Source organism: Notolepis coatsorum, assembly GCF_963971535.1.
Source record: "Notolepis coatsorum genome assembly, chromosome: 10".
Lineage (NCBI taxonomy): Eukaryota > Metazoa > Chordata > Actinopteri > Aulopiformes > Paralepididae > Notolepis > Notolepis coatsorum.
In genome coordinates, this window is record NC_140174.1 from 2,242,064 (window position 1) to 2,262,596 (window position 20,533).

Here is a 20,533-nt window from a genome sequence, read left to right on the forward strand (position 1 = left end):
AAAAGTAAAACGTTCCTACATCCTGAACGATAGATAATCGATGTTGAATGGGCCATAGTAATGTCAATTTAGCAATACAATTTAAAAAGTTATAGCCCTGCAAAGAAGGTGAACATCTCCATAGGCTTAGAGTGGTGGCAGACTGGCTATATTGATGGATATAAGTTATGGCAGGGAATGTGTTAAGACATTTTGGCAACTTCTCAATGTTGCCACACGATTATTCATTATCTTTGGTGAACCAAGGCTTTTTTTTCTTTTTCTCATCTTCTGAACCCTTCCATTGTTTCTTTTTTGTCTCTCAGACGTTTATATTGTTGGTTCTGACACTGCCTTCTCTATTTTTCATCTCCTCAATCTCTGTTCCTTAGTCGTACATAATGTCCTCATTTCCTCCTGCTGATTCGTCACTGCGCCTCTTAGCCTGTCTGGTTCCGTTCTCAAATCACTGCTAGTGGATACATTATTTTCAAAAGCTCTCGAGGCCATTTCACTGCCTTGGTTTTTGGTCGGATGCACTTCTCTCCAGTGGTGGAAGAAGCACACGCTGTTCCTTTACTTAAGTAAAAGTAGAAATACCCAGATAAATGAGGACTCTGGTAAAAGTAAAAGTCATCCATTTAAATGCTACTTAAGTAAAAGTAGAGACGTATTTGTACACATTCTACATGACGTTTGTGTATTCTAGTGCTTGGGAGCATTCGATCCACTGACCTCTAAAGATTAAAGTGGTATGTGTTTCAGTTATGCTGCTCTGATTAAAGGTGATTTAAAGTGGTATGTGGTCCAGGTACACTGATCTGATTACGTCCTCTTGAAGGACTTCAAATGTGAAAGTATATGATCTTCATACATTTTTGCCATGTTTTCTATGCAAATTTTTTTTCTTCAAAGTCAAGAATCAGGTTTATTTGTCACATACATACCAGGGCATACAGTGAAATGCGCGGGTGGTCATGCCCGCATTGATTGTGCAAAATACAATAATAAAATAGAATAAAATAGGCATAGAATTTTTTTTTTTTTTTTTATCAATTTTTTTTATTATTAATTACATGAAACAAGACAACACAATAACCACAGTAACAAAACACATAACTCCACAGGAAAATAACAAACAATAATAATACAGAATAACAAATTATAAAGACAAAAAAGAAAAAGAAACAGCGTTCAACCTATCAAATATAGATGGCAACTTCAATAACAAAAATTTCTTCAAACATGCCAACCTTACACCACATTTACAAAGTGGAGTGACTGAAAAGACTGTTTACGAGAGTGTTGCCGGAGGTTTACTGTAGATAGCCTAGGTCCCTTACACATGTTGTCAAGACTGCTAAACTCGCAGAAGGTAAAGTGTAAGAAGAAAGAGGATTTTCCTCCAAGTTGGTTGACAGGTCAATCAGTCTGCCAATATTAGTCCCTTGGAGAGATGGCATGTGAATTGACAAATAGCGCAGAATAGCTAAATATCAACCCCCCCCTAAAATCCCCCCAGTCAAAGTTAAGAAGGACAAGACAAAAAACAAGACAGACAAGACATTTCCTCCATCCCCTCCCATGAGACCGCCGGACCCCCCCGATCAAGCACCCCAACCCCGCTCAGCCACACACGGCGGTCCTTACCTTCTCAGCTGCTGCGAACCACAGGTCAATGCCAGCCTGTCCTACCCCAATCACCCGCGCCGTGGATATCTCAAGATAAATCACATCCAACAATGTTAGGGACCAGTTAATCACTGTGAGCTTCTCAGGCTCCTTCCATCTCATTGCTATTAGCTTCTTCGCTGCTGTGACGCCCGCTAGGACAACCCTTTTCAGTTGTACGGACGCGGGTAGTGTCGTTATATCGTTCAGGAGTAGCGTAACAGCTGTGAATGGGATAGTTAAGCCACACAGATCTGAAAGTTTGTCCGTTATTGACCTCCAGAAACGGGCCACTGGTGGGCAATCCCAATACATATGCATATAAGTGCCAGTGGCCTTTTGAGAGCACAAAGTGCACCGAGAGTTGGCTATCAGTCCCATAGCAAATAACTTCCTAGGTGTAAGATAGGTCCTATGAATATAATTAAAATTAATCTGCTGGTTATTGGGGTTGCGGGAAGACAATGCCACATTTGCCCAAACATCATCCCAATCAAACTCGGGGTCCAACTCCGGGATATCCACACGCCAGATTGTATCCAATGATACATTTTTATACGTGGATTGAATTAATAGCGTATAAAAGTCTGAGACAAACCCTCTGGAGGTCGTCCTGTCCACTATGAGCCTGAGGAAGGGGTGTGGTTGCAGAGCCTGAGCCCACGGCACGCCATGCGCCCTCAGCGCTGACCTTAGTTGAAGGTAAAGAAAGAAGGACTCGCCGGGAAGATCATAAAATTCTCTTAAGTCCTGAAACGCCCGGAGGCCGTTCTTATCATAAATATCCTCCAGAGTATGAACTCCCCTCCTTTGCCATTGAGGAATATTAACCGGCTTGTGCCCAATAAGTAATTGCTGGTTATTAAAAATTGGAGAGTCCAGGTGCCATGGGCATTTAACCCCACACGACTTCTGTACATTACGCCACGTCTGGATCACGTGAGTTATGATCGGTCCATACCTCAGTCGGCATTTCGAAATAGGGACAGTGGAGTACACCACATCCTGCAATCTTAGCGGTGAGACCGCCGCCGATTCTAAGGAGCGCCAAGATACAGCATCTACAGGGTCTAGCCAGCACATCAGAGGTCTCAGTGAAAAGGACCAGAAATAAAGCTTAAAATCAGGGATTGCGAGGCCCCCATCTTGTTTCCTACGTTGAGTAGTAGCTCTTTTGATTCTCGGGCGTTTGTTATTCCAGATAAACTTAGATACCATCGATTGTACCTTGCGCCAGTGGTCTATTGGAGGGGGCAGGGGGAGAATTGAGCTAACAAAATGTATCCTAGGCAGGACGTTCATTTTGATTATGGAAGCCCGGGCTTGTAAAGAGTTAAGAAGGGATGACACCTGTCTAGATCCTGGCATATTTTATCATAAGTACCCGTGAAGTTGTACTTAGTAGTTTGATTCAGCGTGGGGAATATCTCTATGCCCAAGTATTTAAAATGTTCTACTATGGGGATATCAGCTGGTAGTCGTACCATCTTGGCCAGCTCATTAAGAGGTAGGCAGGCTGATTTGTTCCAGTTAATCTTAAAGCCTGACATTTTACCAAAGTCGTCGATTATTCCCAATAATTTTGCGGCCGACCGGGAGGGGTCGTCCATGAAAATCAGCAGGTCATCCGCATAGAGAGCAATTTTGTGTGGAGTATTATTGACCATTATGGGGACGATGTCCTCCGATTGCCTAATAAATTGGGCCAATGGTTCGAGGGAAAGCGCGAACAGTCCTGGGCTCAGAGGACAACCCTGTCTAGAAGATCTGGAGACTGGAAAAAGTGTGGAACAGTTTTTGCCTGTCAGTATCATCGCAGACGGCGAGGCATACAGGACTTTAATCATATGAATAAAACTCTTTCCAAGACCCATAATCTCAAGTACCTTCCACAGGTATGACCACTCAAGTCTGTCAAACGCCTTCATGGCATCCAAAGACAGAACTGTGGACGGAGCTGTATTGTCTTTACTGTTATCGATTACATGCAACAGCCTCCTAAGATTATCTGCAGCCAGGCGCCCCGGGATAAAACCAGTTTGATCGCAGTGTACCAATACAGTCATAAATCTCTGCAGGCGACGGGCCAGCACCTTGGCAAACACTTTTAAATCGGCCCCGAGAAGACTCAAGGGTCTATAGCTACCACAATCATTGGGATCTTTGTCCTTCTTGAGAAGTAAAGAAATCAACGCCATATTGACATCTCTTGAGAACTCCCCTTGTTCGATAGCGTAATTGATCATATCGAGCATCAATGGACCCAGTTGGTCCCAGAAAGTTAAATACACCTCGGGTGGAATACCATCCCAGCCTGGTGCCTTACCCCTCTGCATTTCAGCAATCGTCTCCCTCAATTCCACAATAGTGATCGGTTTCCCCAGTTCCTTGGCCTCTTCCTCAGAAATGTGGGGTATCTCAAGCCCGCCAATGAACGATTCAAATTTAGAGTCATCGAGATTAACCTCTGAGCTATATAACTGTGAGTAAAACTCTTTAAAAGTGTCATTGATCTTTTTCGAATCAGTAGTGACTGCACCCTGGCTCGTCTTGATCGAGGGGATATCCGAGAAATGATCATTCGAGCGTATTTTCATTGCCAATAGATGGCTAGGCCTGGAGCCGTGAAAGTAGTAATTTTGTCTTGTCCTATGTATCAAGAACTCAGACTGTTGTTTAAGTATGGAGTTTATTTCTTTCTTGACTATCTTACGTTGTGTGTTTAGTCGTTCACTATAGTTAGTTTGCAAGGATGCGTATAGGTCTGCATATAATGTTTCCAGTCCTTCTAGCTTTTTTGACCGGGATTTTCGCAAATTGGAGGCGAAAAGTGTGACATGACCCCTGATAAATCCTTTCAATGCGTTCCACAGGACCCTAGGGTCTTCGACTGTGCCAACGTTGATCTGCAAGAATTCAGCTAGTTTACTCCTGAACTCAGAACAGAAATCATCGTTCTTTAGCAAGGTTGAATTAAAACGCCATCTGGGAGCTCTCGCGGAGAGCCTGCCAAAGGTTGCCGTAAGGAAAATCCCCTTGTGGTCTGAGAGAGCCAAGGGAACCAATGAGACATCGAAACTATCAAACATATTAGGGGATGCAAATGCATAGTCTATTCGAGAGAAGGTTTTGTGTCTGGCTGACAGGTGAGAGTAATCCTTGAGGGTGGGATTGGATAAGCGCCATAGGTCTGCGAGCCCCGTGTCCTGGGCCCACATCCTGAGGGCCTTAGAGGACCGTTTTTGGTCGCTTGTTTCAGAGGACCCGGACCTATCCATCTCCGCATCCCAGCACGCATTAAAATCGCCACCCACAATGAGAGCGTATCCAGTAAGTTCCAACATATTCTTCGTGATTGTATTATAGAACGCTGAATCAAATGTGTTAGGAGCATACAATGCTATTATTGCCATCTTCCTATGAGAGAACTCAACTTTTGCTATAGTAATCCTTCCCTCCGTGTCCGACCACACGTCCAGGACTTTGATATCAAGGTTACATATTCAATAAAGATATCGGACGAAAACCACCGTGAGCCTTGGCCCTAACATGAGGCAACTATAATGGAAGAAATAGCCATTATTATATAATAACTCAACAACAACCCTGTAACCATCCACTTCCGAGTCTGTGTATCAATGTCACAACGTTATAGCATAAATGGATAAAGGAAAATTCAAAACAAAATCAAAGCATATCAGCAGTTAGTCTAAGGTAGGATCGGATCACAGTTAAATTGCGCATACAGATGCCATTAAAACAGCGACAATAAGAAGAAAAGGAAAAGAGGGTTATGGCCAGAGTGCAAGCAAAGCTATACCCGACCCAACCTGTCATCATATATTGTATATGTATATTCAATCGACCTTCTACTACTGGAGCCCAAAGCTCAAAGCATCATGGATATAAAAATAAAAGCATACAAGAAGTTAGTTAAGGACCCGATCACCATTAAATTGTGCAAACCTATGTCACTTGAACAGCAACAACAACCAAAATACATAAACATTATCGGGTCTCGAATGTATCGACGCGGGTGATAGACACAGCCCGTTAGCCAGCCCGAGGCCAGCGCGTAAGCTAGTGGTGAATCCGGCTAGCACGCTAGAGTCTGTTATGTACAATGTTCAGATAGCTCGTTAGCCTCCAAAGAGCTCGGATGGGCAGCGGATAGTTAGCCTGTCTGGGCCTGACATCAAGCATTTGTGAATAGTCCGCAAATAGCCAAGCCACTCACCCGACAGCGTTATCAAGCCACCGTCTCGGCCAACCCCCCTAGGTACTCCTCTGCTTTGGCCAACGACCAAAATGAGCGACGGTCATCACCTTTACATAGCACAGACAATCTTGCGGGGGCGAATAGCGTAGGCCTCAAGCCCAGTTTCCATAGCCTGGCCATGACCACTTTGTATTCGCCCCTCTGTGCCTGAACCTCCGGTGTGAAGTCTTCGAAAATGGCCACTTTGTGATTGTCGAGACCCAGATCCCCCCTTCTGGCCCGGGCCGACCGCATGATGAGTTCTCTCTGTTGTAGCCTGTTTAGCTTGACAATGATGGGCCTCGGCTCCTTGCCCACACCAGGACTGGTCTTGCCCGCTCTGTCGGCCGACTCACACACGGGCGGATCGGGAAGGACCTCCTTCCCCAGTATCCTCTGCAGCAGCTCCGGCATGTTCTCCGAGAGACGTCCTCCCTCACTGCCCTCCGGTACACCAACAATCCTGATGTTGTATCGTCTCTCCCTGGACTGCAATTCCACAATTACCGACTGTAGTTTGCCGACGTCAGCCTGTGCAGCCAGCAGGGAGCTCTCTAGACCCGCCACCCTCTCGCCTTGTTGAGAGGCCTCAGCCGTTAGCGAGGCTACTTCGTTAGCGTTAGCTGTGGTGGCAGCGTGCAGTGACTCCATCTTTTCTCTCAACGGGCCCACCGCCAGCCCGATCTCCTCCGACATTGCCCGACGAAAGGTATCAAAAAGTTCCGCCTGCGCTTTCATTTGTGCATTGGCGAAGCGTACCTCAAAGTCCGCATGGAGTTTGGTCACGACCGAGAGAATTTCACTTATCTCAGCCGAAAGCGAGGACGGGCCCGGTGCCATTTTGTCGGCTGGGGCGGAGCCAGGCGTTCATGGGGTGAGACGTGTTTCACGGGAGCTCCCTATTATCGTGCGGAAAACACTGTCACCCCACTAGTCTTTATTTTATTTTTATTTCTTATTTGCATAGACATTTTTTTTATAGATAAGACACAAGATATGCATGGTAAAAAACGAAATGCTAGGTTCCTGAGAAATGTTACCTCTGAACACTTTGAGTGCCAGCCACGGCATAATTCGTTATTTCATGCCAACTGTTGAGTGCCAAGAACGAGATATCGAGATTCGTTAATCGTAATTTTTTTTATTAGCGATTTCCATTCATATTTCATCAATCTAGCCTCACGTTACCACTGGCACTCTCTCTGAGCTCGAATTGGGAAAATACCGGATGGTACTGCACCCCATTGGATTAGACTGAATGAAACGCATGGCAAAAAAAGAGTCCGGAATCCACATTTTACTTCTCAGGCAAGTAACCCGAGCCGATCGGACTCATTGTGGACCATCAGAACAGCGTGGAATATATGTTTCCAGTACCCAGCGTTTGGAATGGCGATCAGGAATTGGAATAATCTTTTTGGAGAACATCTGATCTGAGGTAAGGAATCTATTTTAGCAGTATTGGGATAATCAGAGCTGTTTTCACCTATTATATCAACGTGTCCCATATATGTGTGTGTGGCTGTGAGTGTGTGTAGCTGATCAGGAAATAAGAGAATCGATTTTTCAGCCCGCTTCTATAGCGTGCATAAGTACACATATACTATCGATAATCTAGCGTTTATTTGAAAACGATTCATAAATAGGCCGAAAAATGACACCGTGTTTGTGTATTCCAGTAAAGCGCGATTCCTGCAGAATCTTTATTTTTTTCGGAACGTTTAAAAAACGAGCGTTTTTCAAAATGGTATAAAACGGAAATGAACCGATTAAAAAACAATCCGTTTCGACAATGTTGACTGCAAACAAGTCATTGATAAGCGACGGTCGTTTTAGACACATAGCCATAATTTAAGATATAGTTTATGCGTTCGCAAATTCAATTCAATTATTCAATTCAATTATCCAATTATCTTTAATGACCACCCAGCCAGGCTGGTGGAATTTGGTTTCAGCATATAGTTCCAACATAGAACATAGAACATATAACATCACTTACATTACATACATACTACATACTACATAAATACATAATTACAAGACCTCAATATCAAATGTCCATAACAACAGAGGTAGGGGGGGTTGCGGGGGGGGGGGGGGGGCGGGTGGTGCTACAGGGCGAGTGCGAGTGCTCTGTCATTGAATAGAGCGGTGGCATTCAACGGGGTAAATAGGACACAGAGGCTGGCACTCAAACTGTTAATGTATATAAAAAACTATACAGTACCTCCTTCTTTTAAAGTGTTTCTAAAGATTCTATTCTATTCTTTTTTTTTTATCCACTTTTTCTCCCATTTTTCTATTTTTCTCCCATCCCAATTTTCATATCATCCAATTCAACCCTCCCCTGTCTTTGAACGCTGTTTCTTGCCTCCCACAAGCCGGCTGCAATGTGGACTAAGTCATACATAGCACGAGTCCCCTCCGATACTCGAGGTAACAGCCATCGCATCTTTTCACCTGCGCAGCGTGATCTTTCAGCGTCGGGGGTCTGGGCTTTGGAGGGGCCCCGCCCCCGTCGCCGTCGCTTCTTCATTCTACTGCGCAGGCGCACCAACCGACCTGTAGGAGTCGCTGTCCACAACGCCCGATCCCCACCATTCAGTTTCCCTCCCCGTAATACGGCCAATGTGTATTAGTGTGGACGACCAGCTAAACTGAAAGCAATGTGGAGAGCGGGGCTCGAACAGGAGGCATCCTTTTCGAGCCCAGTCTCCAGGATTCGTTGCGAGTGCCTTGCCCACTGCGCCACGTAGCCGCCCTGATTATATTCTATTCTTAAAGTGACATCTTGTTTAAAGGCTATTAGGAAGTTGAAATGGACAACCCTAACACTGAGTTGCCTGCCTAAATTCAATTAAATTAGAAACTCTTCACGGATCAACTCAGGCCTCACAGCGTGTGTGCTACAGCATCACCCGAACATATTCACCATTGACTTGTTGTGTCAAAAACGTAGGCAAACAGCCACAGACACACACACACACACACACACAGAGGCCCAGCCAAAACAAGGGGTCGAATATATTCCTAACCCTAACCCCTAAGAGTAGGCATCAAACTGGGTATGCCCTCTGACACACACACCCCCCTAGTCTCCAGCATTCGTTGCGAGCGCCTTGCCCACTGCGCCACGTAGCCGCCTTCACTTTGCACATTTTATACATTTATATATTTATGCAATTCACGCTCATGCTAACAGGTTTAGTATGCTAAGTACTGTGTGAAACGTGGCTAGGCTAGGCTAGGTAGGCTAGGCCACGTTCATGTAGTGACGTCACTGTCCAGATTTGTATTTTATTTTTTTATAATTTTTTAAACATAACATCAAATTAGACACACAAGCATTAACAGTAAACATCCAATGAAATCACCATTTAAATAAATGTAGTATACGAGATATATACCTAATACTTGCTATCTAATACCCTACATACATATGCTCTCGCTCGCTCACCCCCCCCGGACCCCCACTTGGATAATCCATCCATTATCATTCGTTCCTAACCAGGCACTACAATTCATATGCTAGCTTTTATTCTCTCCACTGGCTGTCCAGATTTTTGTACAAGATCAGTGTGTGGTCAGATCTGTAACTAGTATATTGGTCAGAGCGAAGTGCCAGTCCAGTCCTATCAATGGGAAGAGGTTTGGCGTTTAGTGGCTATGCTGGCGGCAGCGATGTCACCAGAAAGTTTGATAGGGGGGTGGGGCGTTCCCGGTCCATGGCTGACAGCGGTAGGGGTACAGGGTTGAGTCAGAGCCCAGGTTGTGCTCCTGTTGGACAGTTCATGGGGGAGGGTCCTCACACTTCTACACCTAGTAGGGATGCTGATGCTATGAACCACCTCACAGATATGGTAGGGCAGTTAGGTAGGGTGACCATATTTTGATTTCCAAAAAAGAGGACATGACCCCCCAGCCTCGAGATACTTAATGATACTCAGGCATGCGTTGCTCATGGGACGACTGGTTGCACTATGTTTTAATGCACATAGATATTCCCTCGCATAGCACAGACTAAAGACAGTGCCTAATTGCCTCTACGAATGGAATGTAACACATTTCATTCACAAGTTTTGTGTGAATGTATCTGAGAACGTATTTGAACACACCTGACGACCGGCCATATTGTTATGCAAAGTAGTACTTAGCGAGTTGGCGCATCAGTCGGGTGCAGCGCATTCCTGTGTGCACGCGTGTGCACATCCGTGCATGTGCGTGCTTCTGCTCACAGACTGGTTGCACGGCGTGCAACCCCGTCCCATGAGCAACGCATGCCGATACTCAACGTTTACTCAAAGATGCATTATTGCACAATAATTACTTAAAAATCAACCTGTAACAAAATAATAGCTCTCTTTTCAAGTCTTACTGGACAAAAATAAATAACAAAATATATGAAATAATAGAAAATATCTTTTTCAGACAAATCGTTTTTTTTGCCATGTTTCAATGAGATATTATGCAATGGTTTCTGCTGTCTCATTTGGTGTATTTAACCTCGATTCATTTTGTTTGCATGCCACCCATCTTCCAGTCAAAGTACTATTATGATTGGGAATATTGTCACTGCTCCGTGGTTACTCCTGTCTGTAGAAACACCACAGTACTGGATTTGATTTGAGTGCTTCATGTGCGACATCAATCGAGTCGAGTGGGGCGCTATAACACATTGGCTTCGGATTTAGTGCGCGCACTAGTGAACTTTGCCTCCCATTTTTTCCGACAGGTAGGTACATTTGGAATTTCTTCTGCAGTTCATCTGTAAAAGTACATTCTTTGGCATTGTGAATGTGAGCTGCGCTCCACTCTGTCCCCTCTTCCTCTGTTTGTGTGTGAGTGTAGTTGTAGAGCCGCCCACAAAGCTTCTCAGGGATTACGTCACACACGCAACAGATTACCGTAGTATTCTGTGCAATGCGCCAGTCAATTTAAGTATATGCAAACGGCCCGTGAAAGCCTGACATTTTCATGCATTTATAAAAAAAACCCGGACGGCCCGGACAGGGCGTGAAAAGAGGACATGTCCGGCCAAAAGAGGACGTTTGGTCACCCTAAGTTAGGTGTCCAGATTGGCGAGTCTATAGTCGCAAAGTTGATGTCATCTGGTGTAATAAGTGGCGATCCCCAGAATACTTCACATAGTCAGGATACGCACAGGGAAGCTACCAGGCAGGAAGCCCCACATGTGACAGTTCAGGTTAGGCCAGACAGAGAACCCCAGACATTCAGAGGTGACGGTTCTGATAAGTGTTCAGTTCAGGAGTGGATTGACATGACTAAGTCTCATCTCAGGAAACAGGCGATACCTATGCCTGAGCAGGCTGATGAAATTCTGAGTCGTTTAAGGGGTAAAGCTAGAGATGTTGTGAGGATCGGCCTACGTAGTGATCCATCGCTTGATGCCAATAGAGACCCTGGGCTGATTTACAATATCCTCCTTCAGTACTTCAGTGATGCATCCTCATGTCTCCCTCTTTCGGACTTCTATGCCACCCTGCCCAAACTCAGAGAAAACCCAGTTGATTACTGGATTAGATTGAACAAGGCAGCAGACCTAGCTATTGAGGGTCTGGGCAGACAGGGCAAGCAAGCAGGGAACATGAGTGATGAGGTGGCGCTCATGTTTGTGAAACATTGTCCTGACCCAGAGTTATCCTACACTCTGAAATGTAAGCCAATCCATGAATGGACCTCACGAGATGTGCAGATGAGGATTGATGATTACCAAAGGGAGTTGAGGGCTAGCAGCAGAGTTAGTGGGGCTGTGCAGTTAAAGAGTCACACCACCACTGTCCTCCATGAGCAGTCTAGCTCATCACCACCCAGTTTGTCAGTACCTGAGCAGTGCCACACCCAGAGTCCTATCTTTCTCTCTCTTCAAGCCCAACGCCAGGAGTGTCATACTCCTTACCCCTCTCCTGGTTCTGTCCCAGTTCAAGGAGAGATCTGCCATGTCCCACGCCCCACCTCTACGGCAGTTGTTGCTCAGAATCTCCAGCAGTCGGAGGAGAGGCTTCTTAGCCGTATGGTGGACATGTTTCAGGGGATGATGGAGAAAATGCAGCAGCGCAATGTCGCTACTCCAATGCGAGGTGGGAGGTTCCCGCGTACCCCTGGAGGGGGACGTCCCAGGGAGCAAGCTTGTCGGGTCTGTGGTGACTCTAGTCATGGCACCATTTCACACTGCATGAATGAGAGGCTGTGTTTCGTCTGTCTGGCCCCTGGGCATACAAAGAGGGACTGCCAGGCCAATAAGTCCTCCCAACCTCAGTTTGGGGGAAACTAACTGACCTGTATGTGAAGGGAGGCAGTACAGGTCCTGACGTGAACTTCCAAACTAGTTATATATCTGATGCTGAGACGGTTTATACGTATGTGAAGGATTCAAGTGATGACTCAGAAGTTGTTGTGTATCAGAACATACACAGAATTAGCAGCAGTGACAGTCTTTTTTATACACCTGTGGGTGTGGGTGGTACAACAACACTGGGTGGCATGCTGGACAGCGGGTCCATGGCTTGTAGCATCAGCGAGGTAGCAGAGATGAACCGGTACAGCCTTGTAGCCGGCTCTGAACGGGGTGTAGCAGTGGTCGAGCGTGTTTCCCCCTCTGGTGGAGCAGGCGATGTGCTGAAAGAAGGATGGCATCACTTTTTTCAGATTTGCCTGATTGAAATCGCTGGCGACGATCATAGCTGCGTCTGGATGTTTGATCTGATGTTTGTTGAGATGATCCGCCAGCTCCGCCAGGGCCTGGCGGTGTTTGCTTGTGGAGGGATGTATACTGCAGTCATGATGACCGCTGTAAACTCACGGGGAAGGTGGAAAGGGCGACATAGAATGGAGAGATGTTCCATGTCCGGGGAGCATGAGCGGGAGAGTACCTGTACCTCCTTGGGGCTAGTCCACCCTTGTTCGTAAGGAGACAGACACCCCTGCCGAAGCTCTTACCGGAGGCTTCCGTGCGATCCGCTCGAAAGACGGTGAAGGAGTCCGAGGGAGAGACGCTGTGATCCGGAGTCGCTGGCTTTAGCCATGTTTCCGTAAAACACATGATGTTGGCGTCTTTTATTTCTCGTTGGAACCGGACCCTCGCTCTCAAATCGTCCATCCTCCCCTCCAACAAACGAGCATTCGCCAGAAAGATTGATGGGATTGCCGGGCGGTAAGCAGCTCTTTTTAGCCTCAGTCTGATTCCTCCTCGCTTGCCTCTGTGTTTCTTTTTCTTGTCGACTCCTTTGTCCTTAACTCGCCTGATCTCCGGTGGCCAGTCTAGGCATAAAGTGTCTCTAAACTCCTCTTTGAGTCCGGAGTTTAGGTCAATAAGTGACTGGCGGTCGTATGACGTCCCCGCCAGTGATGTTTTCATAAAAAAAGTAGTAAAAACAAACATAATAACTAAAAGTGTGCACAATCGTTGCTGAGCTAAACCAACGGCGACTAGCCTGGGTCGCGCCATTGTCACGTTGTTAATGAATACAGAAACATTAGACAATCAGAACAATTAGATGGGATTAGATTCAGACACTGATGTTGGAGTTGATTTATTTTTGTCCACAACGTAGGAGGTGTGAGAGTCAATGTCAGCGTGGGAGTCAATGTCAGTGTGGGAGTCATGTGGGAGTCAATGTCAGTGTGGAAGTCAATGTCAGCGTGGGAGTCAATGTCAGTGTGGGAGTCAATGTCAGTGTGGGAGTCAATGTCAGTGTGGGAGTCAATGTCAGTGTGGGAGTCAATGTCAGTGTGGGAGTCAATGTCAGTGTGGGAGTCCAGGGTGGCCTGGGTGGCAAACGTACTCCAGTCCGTGAGTTGAAACCGGTGCTGCAGCACAGAGTCCTCAGATTTGCATCTTTCAAGTGAAATACATCATGAATGAATGAATTAATGAATTCGATTGCAGAAGCAGCTCCAGGCTCCACTGAAGACCTTACGTGACAAGCTACAGGCCTTTAAAGAAATCAAACGAACATGCGTCCGCACAGCAGAACACGTAAAGGTACAAATATTCTGTATTAATTAAGATGGTAAATTAACTGGTGCAATTTTTATCGATCTGAGCAAAGCTTTCGACTTAGTTGACCGCCACCTACTTCTAGATAAACTTCACTCTGTTGGCCTATCACGCAATACATTACTCTGGTTCAATACATACCTTCATAATAGAAAACAATGTGTTGTCATCCAAGGGTTCAAATCGGATACAATGGTCCAAGAACGTGGTGTGCTGCAAGGTTCAACCCTTGGTCCACTTCTTTTTTCAATATTTATAAATAATATACCTTCTGTCTGTTCTGATTGCAGCGTTCATCTTTATGCAGATGATACAGTGTTGTATACATCCAAAAATAATGTAGCACAGATTCAATCAGCCTTACAATATGACTTTAAGACACTACAGAAATGGCTTGCTGAAAATAAACTAATACTAAACAAAACCAAATCGCACTTTATGATTTTTGGTACTCGGAAAAGACTGAAGGCAACCGAATCTAAGGCATGCGTTATCTTATGTGCCGATAATACACCTCTGCATAAAGCTGAACGCATCAAGTATTTGGGAGTATGGCTTGACCCCAAACTCTCATTCAATTTCCATATTACCTCTACTGTTATTAAATTGAATCGCAGCATTGGAGCCCTTTATAGAGCTATACGTTGTTTTTGCTTCACTGTTAGAAAGAGACTTGCACAACAACTTATTTTGCCATTAATGCAGTGGCGGCCGGTGGGTGCTTCGCCACTAGGGGCGCTATACCAAACATTTTGCATGTACATGTACAGTACCACGCAACAGACTCATGGCAAGACGTGAGCGATTCGACTCACGCTCACGGCAATGAATCGGCTCTTATGAACGAGTCGCTCAGCTGTTACTACAACAACACACAACCAGTCAAATAAAGTATAGTCTAGACTCTAATTCACAACTTGAAACACAATATATAAATAGAAAAGTTAGAAACAAAACTCGCCCCGTCTCCAAACACAGGCAGATCTCTCCCTCTCTCCTTCTCTCTCTCACACACAGCGCGACGTGGAATCGATTCGTTACACAATCAGACCTATTATATACCAAGAATAACTTCAGTATGAGTACAGGGCTGTACACATATTTTGCATATTGTTAAACGAGCCAAGGCTAGCTATTAAACTATCGATATGAATCGAAAATCTGGGACCCTGATGTAAACAAGACAAACGTCTTTCTCTGGTCTGCATCCCCTTAACAATTGTGTGTATTGAGCCGTACTGTATTGTACCCATTCTGCAATCTGTTAATAAAGTTCTCATTCATTCATTCATTCAAACATAGACGATATTGAACAAGCCATAATCCACGTATTTTCAATCCGAGAGAGCTGCAGTAGTTAAATCAATGAGCCATCGACACAGTCAGTGTGGTAACGTTATTATTGCATCCAAGATTGATACACGGCTGGCTAGGCAGTTGGTAGTCATAGTCTTGTGTTATAAAATAAATAAACAATCAGCAATGTCTCGCTTCATGAATGGCCAGCAGTAGCCTAACAGTACTGCTCCTAAAAAAAACTATTTACAAACGTTAACGTTAACCACAGAGAGAGAGAGAGAGAGAGAGAGAGAGAGAGAGAGAGAGAGAGAGAGAGAGAGAGAGAGAGAGAGCGAGAGAGAGAGAGACTCACTGTTTAGTTGACACGTCCAGGGCTTGCCTTGATAAAGTGTATAATCCACTGTTGATGTACAGTATTCCAGACCACTGTCCACTGTGTCCAGACTGCATCCGCCATATAGCTTGTTAGCCAAGTGTTAGCTTGTTAGCAGTTGGTCACACAACACAAGTACTTCATTCCTTTGTCCATTTCTGAATTCAAACTACCTGGCGTTCTATCGCCATGCTCTAAGACAAACTCTAACCTTAACCAACTTTGAAAGAGTGCCTAAGCTTAACAGTCTAAAGAACTTGCAGTCACGGCACGCTCAGCTGCATGCATCTCACAACAACACAAATCTCTACCACCAACGGAGGACCAACCTAGGAATAACCTAGAATTGGAACATTAGAAATTGGATTCGGCCAATCAGAGATCGTCTCTGTGAAATTCTGCTACGGAAAAAAATACTGGCGTCGGCCAATCAGAGAGCGTCTCCGCGAAATGCGGCTACAGAAATTCTTGACGCTACTGGCTAGACCGCTTCAAATCGCGCCCGGATTCCAACATAATAGTCATATTTCAACGCACAACGCGTTATGCACTGATTGGCTGTGACGGATACAGCGATCAAACTGTGACGCACACTCAGAGCGCTATCGTGTCTAGCCCGGGCCGAGAAATACGAAAAAATAAAAAAGATTAAAAAAACGTGATGTCACTTCCTGCTCAGGAAAACGAGTGTTTTTTTATTTGAGATAATAACGTTATATTGTGCATTGGAAATACAAACATACTTAAAATGAGTAAATATTATTCATTTTAAACATGTTTATATTATTTATAGGGCTATAAAACAAAAAACAAAAAGATACTTTTTCTTGTTCTACTCTCATATAACCAGGCAGGGCCTGAAGGGGGGGCGGCGCCCTTGCGCCCCTAGTGGCAGAGCCGGCACTGCATTAATGGACTTCTCCTACTTTAAGAAGACAGAGACATTGGCTGCAATTGATTTTCAAATGTATCCATTCTGACTATCCTGCTTACCTGAAACAGTTGATGGTCCCTTTCTCTTGCACTTATTGTCTAAGACACTCGGTACAGTATTTTTTCACAGTTTCTCCATTTTCAAAAGCAATGGCCAAGAAATCTTTCATGTTCAAAGCCCCTTCGGACTGGAACAATCTTCCGGTGACCATTCGATCCATATCTTCATTTTACCTCTTTAAAAATGCTCTTTGTTCAAATTTTATGGTCAAGTGTACATGCTTCCTTGGTGGGGCTCCTGCGCTGGTGAGGGGAGGTGGGGCACAGCCGTCCTTTATGTGGGTGTTACGGGTTAGCTAGTTGGCTCTAGTCTGGCTTTTAGGCAGGGGGGGGCCGATTGGTTGATTTGGGCGCTCGTTGGGCGGGTTGATTGCTCCTCTTCTCCTGCCAGTCCTGGAGCTCAATATCTATTACATCCTGTATTCTACTAACCCTCTGAATGTTTTGTTGGGCCTTTCTCGCGGCGGCTGCCTGGCGGTGTCATCGCAGGGTAAGCATATTTGTTTGCCCTGCGGTGGCAGCGTCATGTGACTGCCGTGGAGTGGGCCTCTTATGATGGAGATTGAGACATATCCTCTTATCCTCTTATAATGAGACATATCCTCTTACAATGTGTACTTGTTCTGTTGTGTTTTTGTATGTCCTGTATTTATTACATTTTTGTTGTTGTTGTTGTTGTTGTGTGTCATGTGTTACATTGCACAAAATGTGGGACCTTCTCGAAAACGAGATACTGTATCTCAATGTGGTTTTCCCAATAAAAGAATTTCAATATTCAATATATTAATGATAAATGATTTACTGTAAGGTTGCAGCTGCACTCAACCTGCACACAGTAAAAATAAGTGCCCTATTGTACATTTGTAGTCCATTGTGGGAGAGACATGATTTTTAACCCCCCTACTGTATATTTCAGTTAGTTAGATAGTAAATTATAACACTACCTTATGCATACTGCACCTTATGTGACACTGTGAATGCTGTATAGTTAGTTAGATAGTAAATTATATTGACTTATTTCCTTAAACGTATTTGTTTAAGCGGACCGCTTCTACCTAGCCACTCAGCGCTTAGCCCCAGAGATGCTGGCCCCGACACGAGCGCACGCGCCCAGAGAGGGAGGGGTGAAGAGAGAGAGAGGCGCCACTGCCGCGGCCGACGGCATTAAAGACACAGGCCTGTGTTATTACCACGCGCGTTTCGGCACGAGGGCAACAAAGTGCCGCCCACCTTGCACTTTCATCAGAGCGGGAAACGCCAACACCAGCACCCAGTAGCGACTGTGGGCGCGGGCACGTCAAACAGGCTGCTGTTTATCAAGGACACACTCTCCGGGCAGAAATTTCTCTGCGACACCGGGGTGCAGAGGAGCGTCCTACCCGCGACGGTGGGGGACACCGCCGGCGGGGAGGGAGGTCCGCGACTGACGACCGCCAACGGTAGCCCTATCCGCACCTATGGTACGAGGACTGTGGAATTGTGTTTTGGGGGCCAGCAGTTCACGTGGGACTTCGTCACCGCCGACATTGAGTTCCCCCTACTCGGGGCGGATTTCCTTTGTGCACACGGGCTCCTCGTGGACGTTAGGCACGGCCGCCTAGTAGACGCCCAGACATATGCTTCATTGACATGCATGCGTGATGAAGTGGTATACCGCGGGCTAGCCAGCTCGCTCGCAGAAGGGGACTTGTACCAACGCCTACAAACACGGGGTCGAGCACCACATCGAGACCGAAGGCGCTCCCGTGTACGCGAGGGCCCGCCGGCTCAATCCTGACAGACTAGCAGTTGCTAGGTCAGAGTTCGCCAACATGGAGAGGTTGGGGATTATCCGGCGCTCGGACAGTCCCTGGGCCTCACCGCTGCACATCGTTCCTAAGCCGGATGGCGGATGGAGGCCGTGCGGCGACTACAGACGCCTCAACGACGCTACGACGCTACCCAGTACCCCACATCCAGGACTTCTCAGTGCACCTGGCGGGTAAGCTGGTCTTTTCAAAGGTGGACCTGGTACGACGGTACGTGGTTACCACCAGGTGCCGGTACACCCCTCGGACGTCCCGAAGACAGCGGTGGTAACACCCTTCGAACTATTCGAATTCCTGCGGATGCCGTTCGGACTTAAGAACGCGGCACAGTCTTTTCAGAGGCTAATGGACTCGACGCTAGTGGCCTGCCAACGGGCTAAAGTGCACCGACCTACTAAGGCCCCGCTGGCGGCATTCGAAGTCCCAGAGAGAAGATTCGATCATGTCAACGTTGACCTCGTGGGCCCGCTTCCCTCCTCTCACGGGTTTACCTACCTGTTTACTATGGTGGACAGGACCACCCGATGCCGGAAGCCGTTCCCCTCGCCTCGACATCTTCTTCCGACGTGGCCCGCGCCTTTATCAGCACGTGGGTCGCACGTTTCGGGACCCCGTCCGACCTCTCCTCCCACCGGGGCTCACAATTTACCTCGGAGTTCTGAAACGCGGTCGCCAGCAGCCTGGGGGTTAAGCTGCACCGTACCACCGTGTACCACCCTCAGGCCAACGGGCTATGCGAACGCTTCCACCGGTCCATGAAGACAGCGCTGCGCGCAGGCCTGACGGACAGCAATTGGGTGGACAAACTGCCGTGGGTCATGCTCGGGCTTAGGAGTGCCCCAAGGAAGACCTGCAGTCCTCGTCAGCGGAACTAGTATATGGCCAGACATTGCGCATCCCAGGGGATTTTATTCCGGACGCGACGACCCCCTGGTCCGCGGTCAGCCAACGCGCCTCCCTGCGGGAAGCCGTGCAGACCTTCGCCCCGATCCCCACGTCGCAGCATGGTACCCCCGTTTCCCGGGTGCCGCGCGGCCTGCACAAGGCGGAGTACGTTTTTGTTCGCCACGACGCGCACCGGGGGTCCCTTACGATGGCCCGTTTAGGGTCCTGCAGCACGGTGACAAGGACCTGATGATCGACATGGGCGTTAGGAAGGAGACCGTGTCAGTAGACAGGATCAAGCCCGCACACGTGGACGTTTCCCAACCCGTAGAGTTGGCCCTACCCCCCCGCAGAGGCCGTCCGCCGTTACTCCGGGATCTGCCTCCCACGGAGTCACCGGCGACCTCACCGATGTCAGTGCCCCCGGGTGTCGGGGAGGGCGAGAGCACTTACGCCGCTCCTCCCTCCCCGCCCCCGGTTTTTTCCGCACGCGCCGAGGCCGGGCAGTTGTTCCCCCCCGCCGGGGGGATTTTTACTATGGGTGAATTCTGGGGGGGCTTGTGTAGTGATTGTAATGGTACATAATTCACCCACAGAACTAATGTTAGGAACATTCTAGAACATTAGTGCCGCCCGAACATTCTGGAACGTTTGTGATGATGTCATGGCAGAACATTCTAGAACCTTAGTTCTGCCCGATCATTCTGGAACGTTTGTGATGATGTCATAGTAGACCATTCTGGAACGTTGGTGATGATGTCATAGTAGCACATTCTGGAACGTTGGTGATGATGTCATAGTATGGCAGAACATTCTAGAACCTTAGGTCTGCCCAATCATTCTGGACCGTTCGTGATGATGTCATAGTAGAACATTCTGGAACGTTCGTGATGATGTCATAGTAGTACCTTCTAGAAACCTCTAGCATTCCTATTTAAGCGGTTGGCATTCTGTTTAGCTCTCTAGTAATGTATTGTATCTTGTAGTTGTGCTGATGAATATTAAAGGAGTTACCTTCCACTTCAGGACATCGCCTGAGACTCCCGTCTCTCAGCACTACAATCTATATATATTCAGCAATTCTCTCAGTGCTGAGCAGTACTGAACCGATAGACTAAACAGCATAGATTTTCGGCTTTCCAGTGTGGAGGAATCTTCATGTGTCGAGTCGGCGGTGATTTGGAGACTGGGAAAATACAGTTTTCTTACCTTGTAGTAGTAACGTGAATATTTATGAAAAAAGCTTTGGG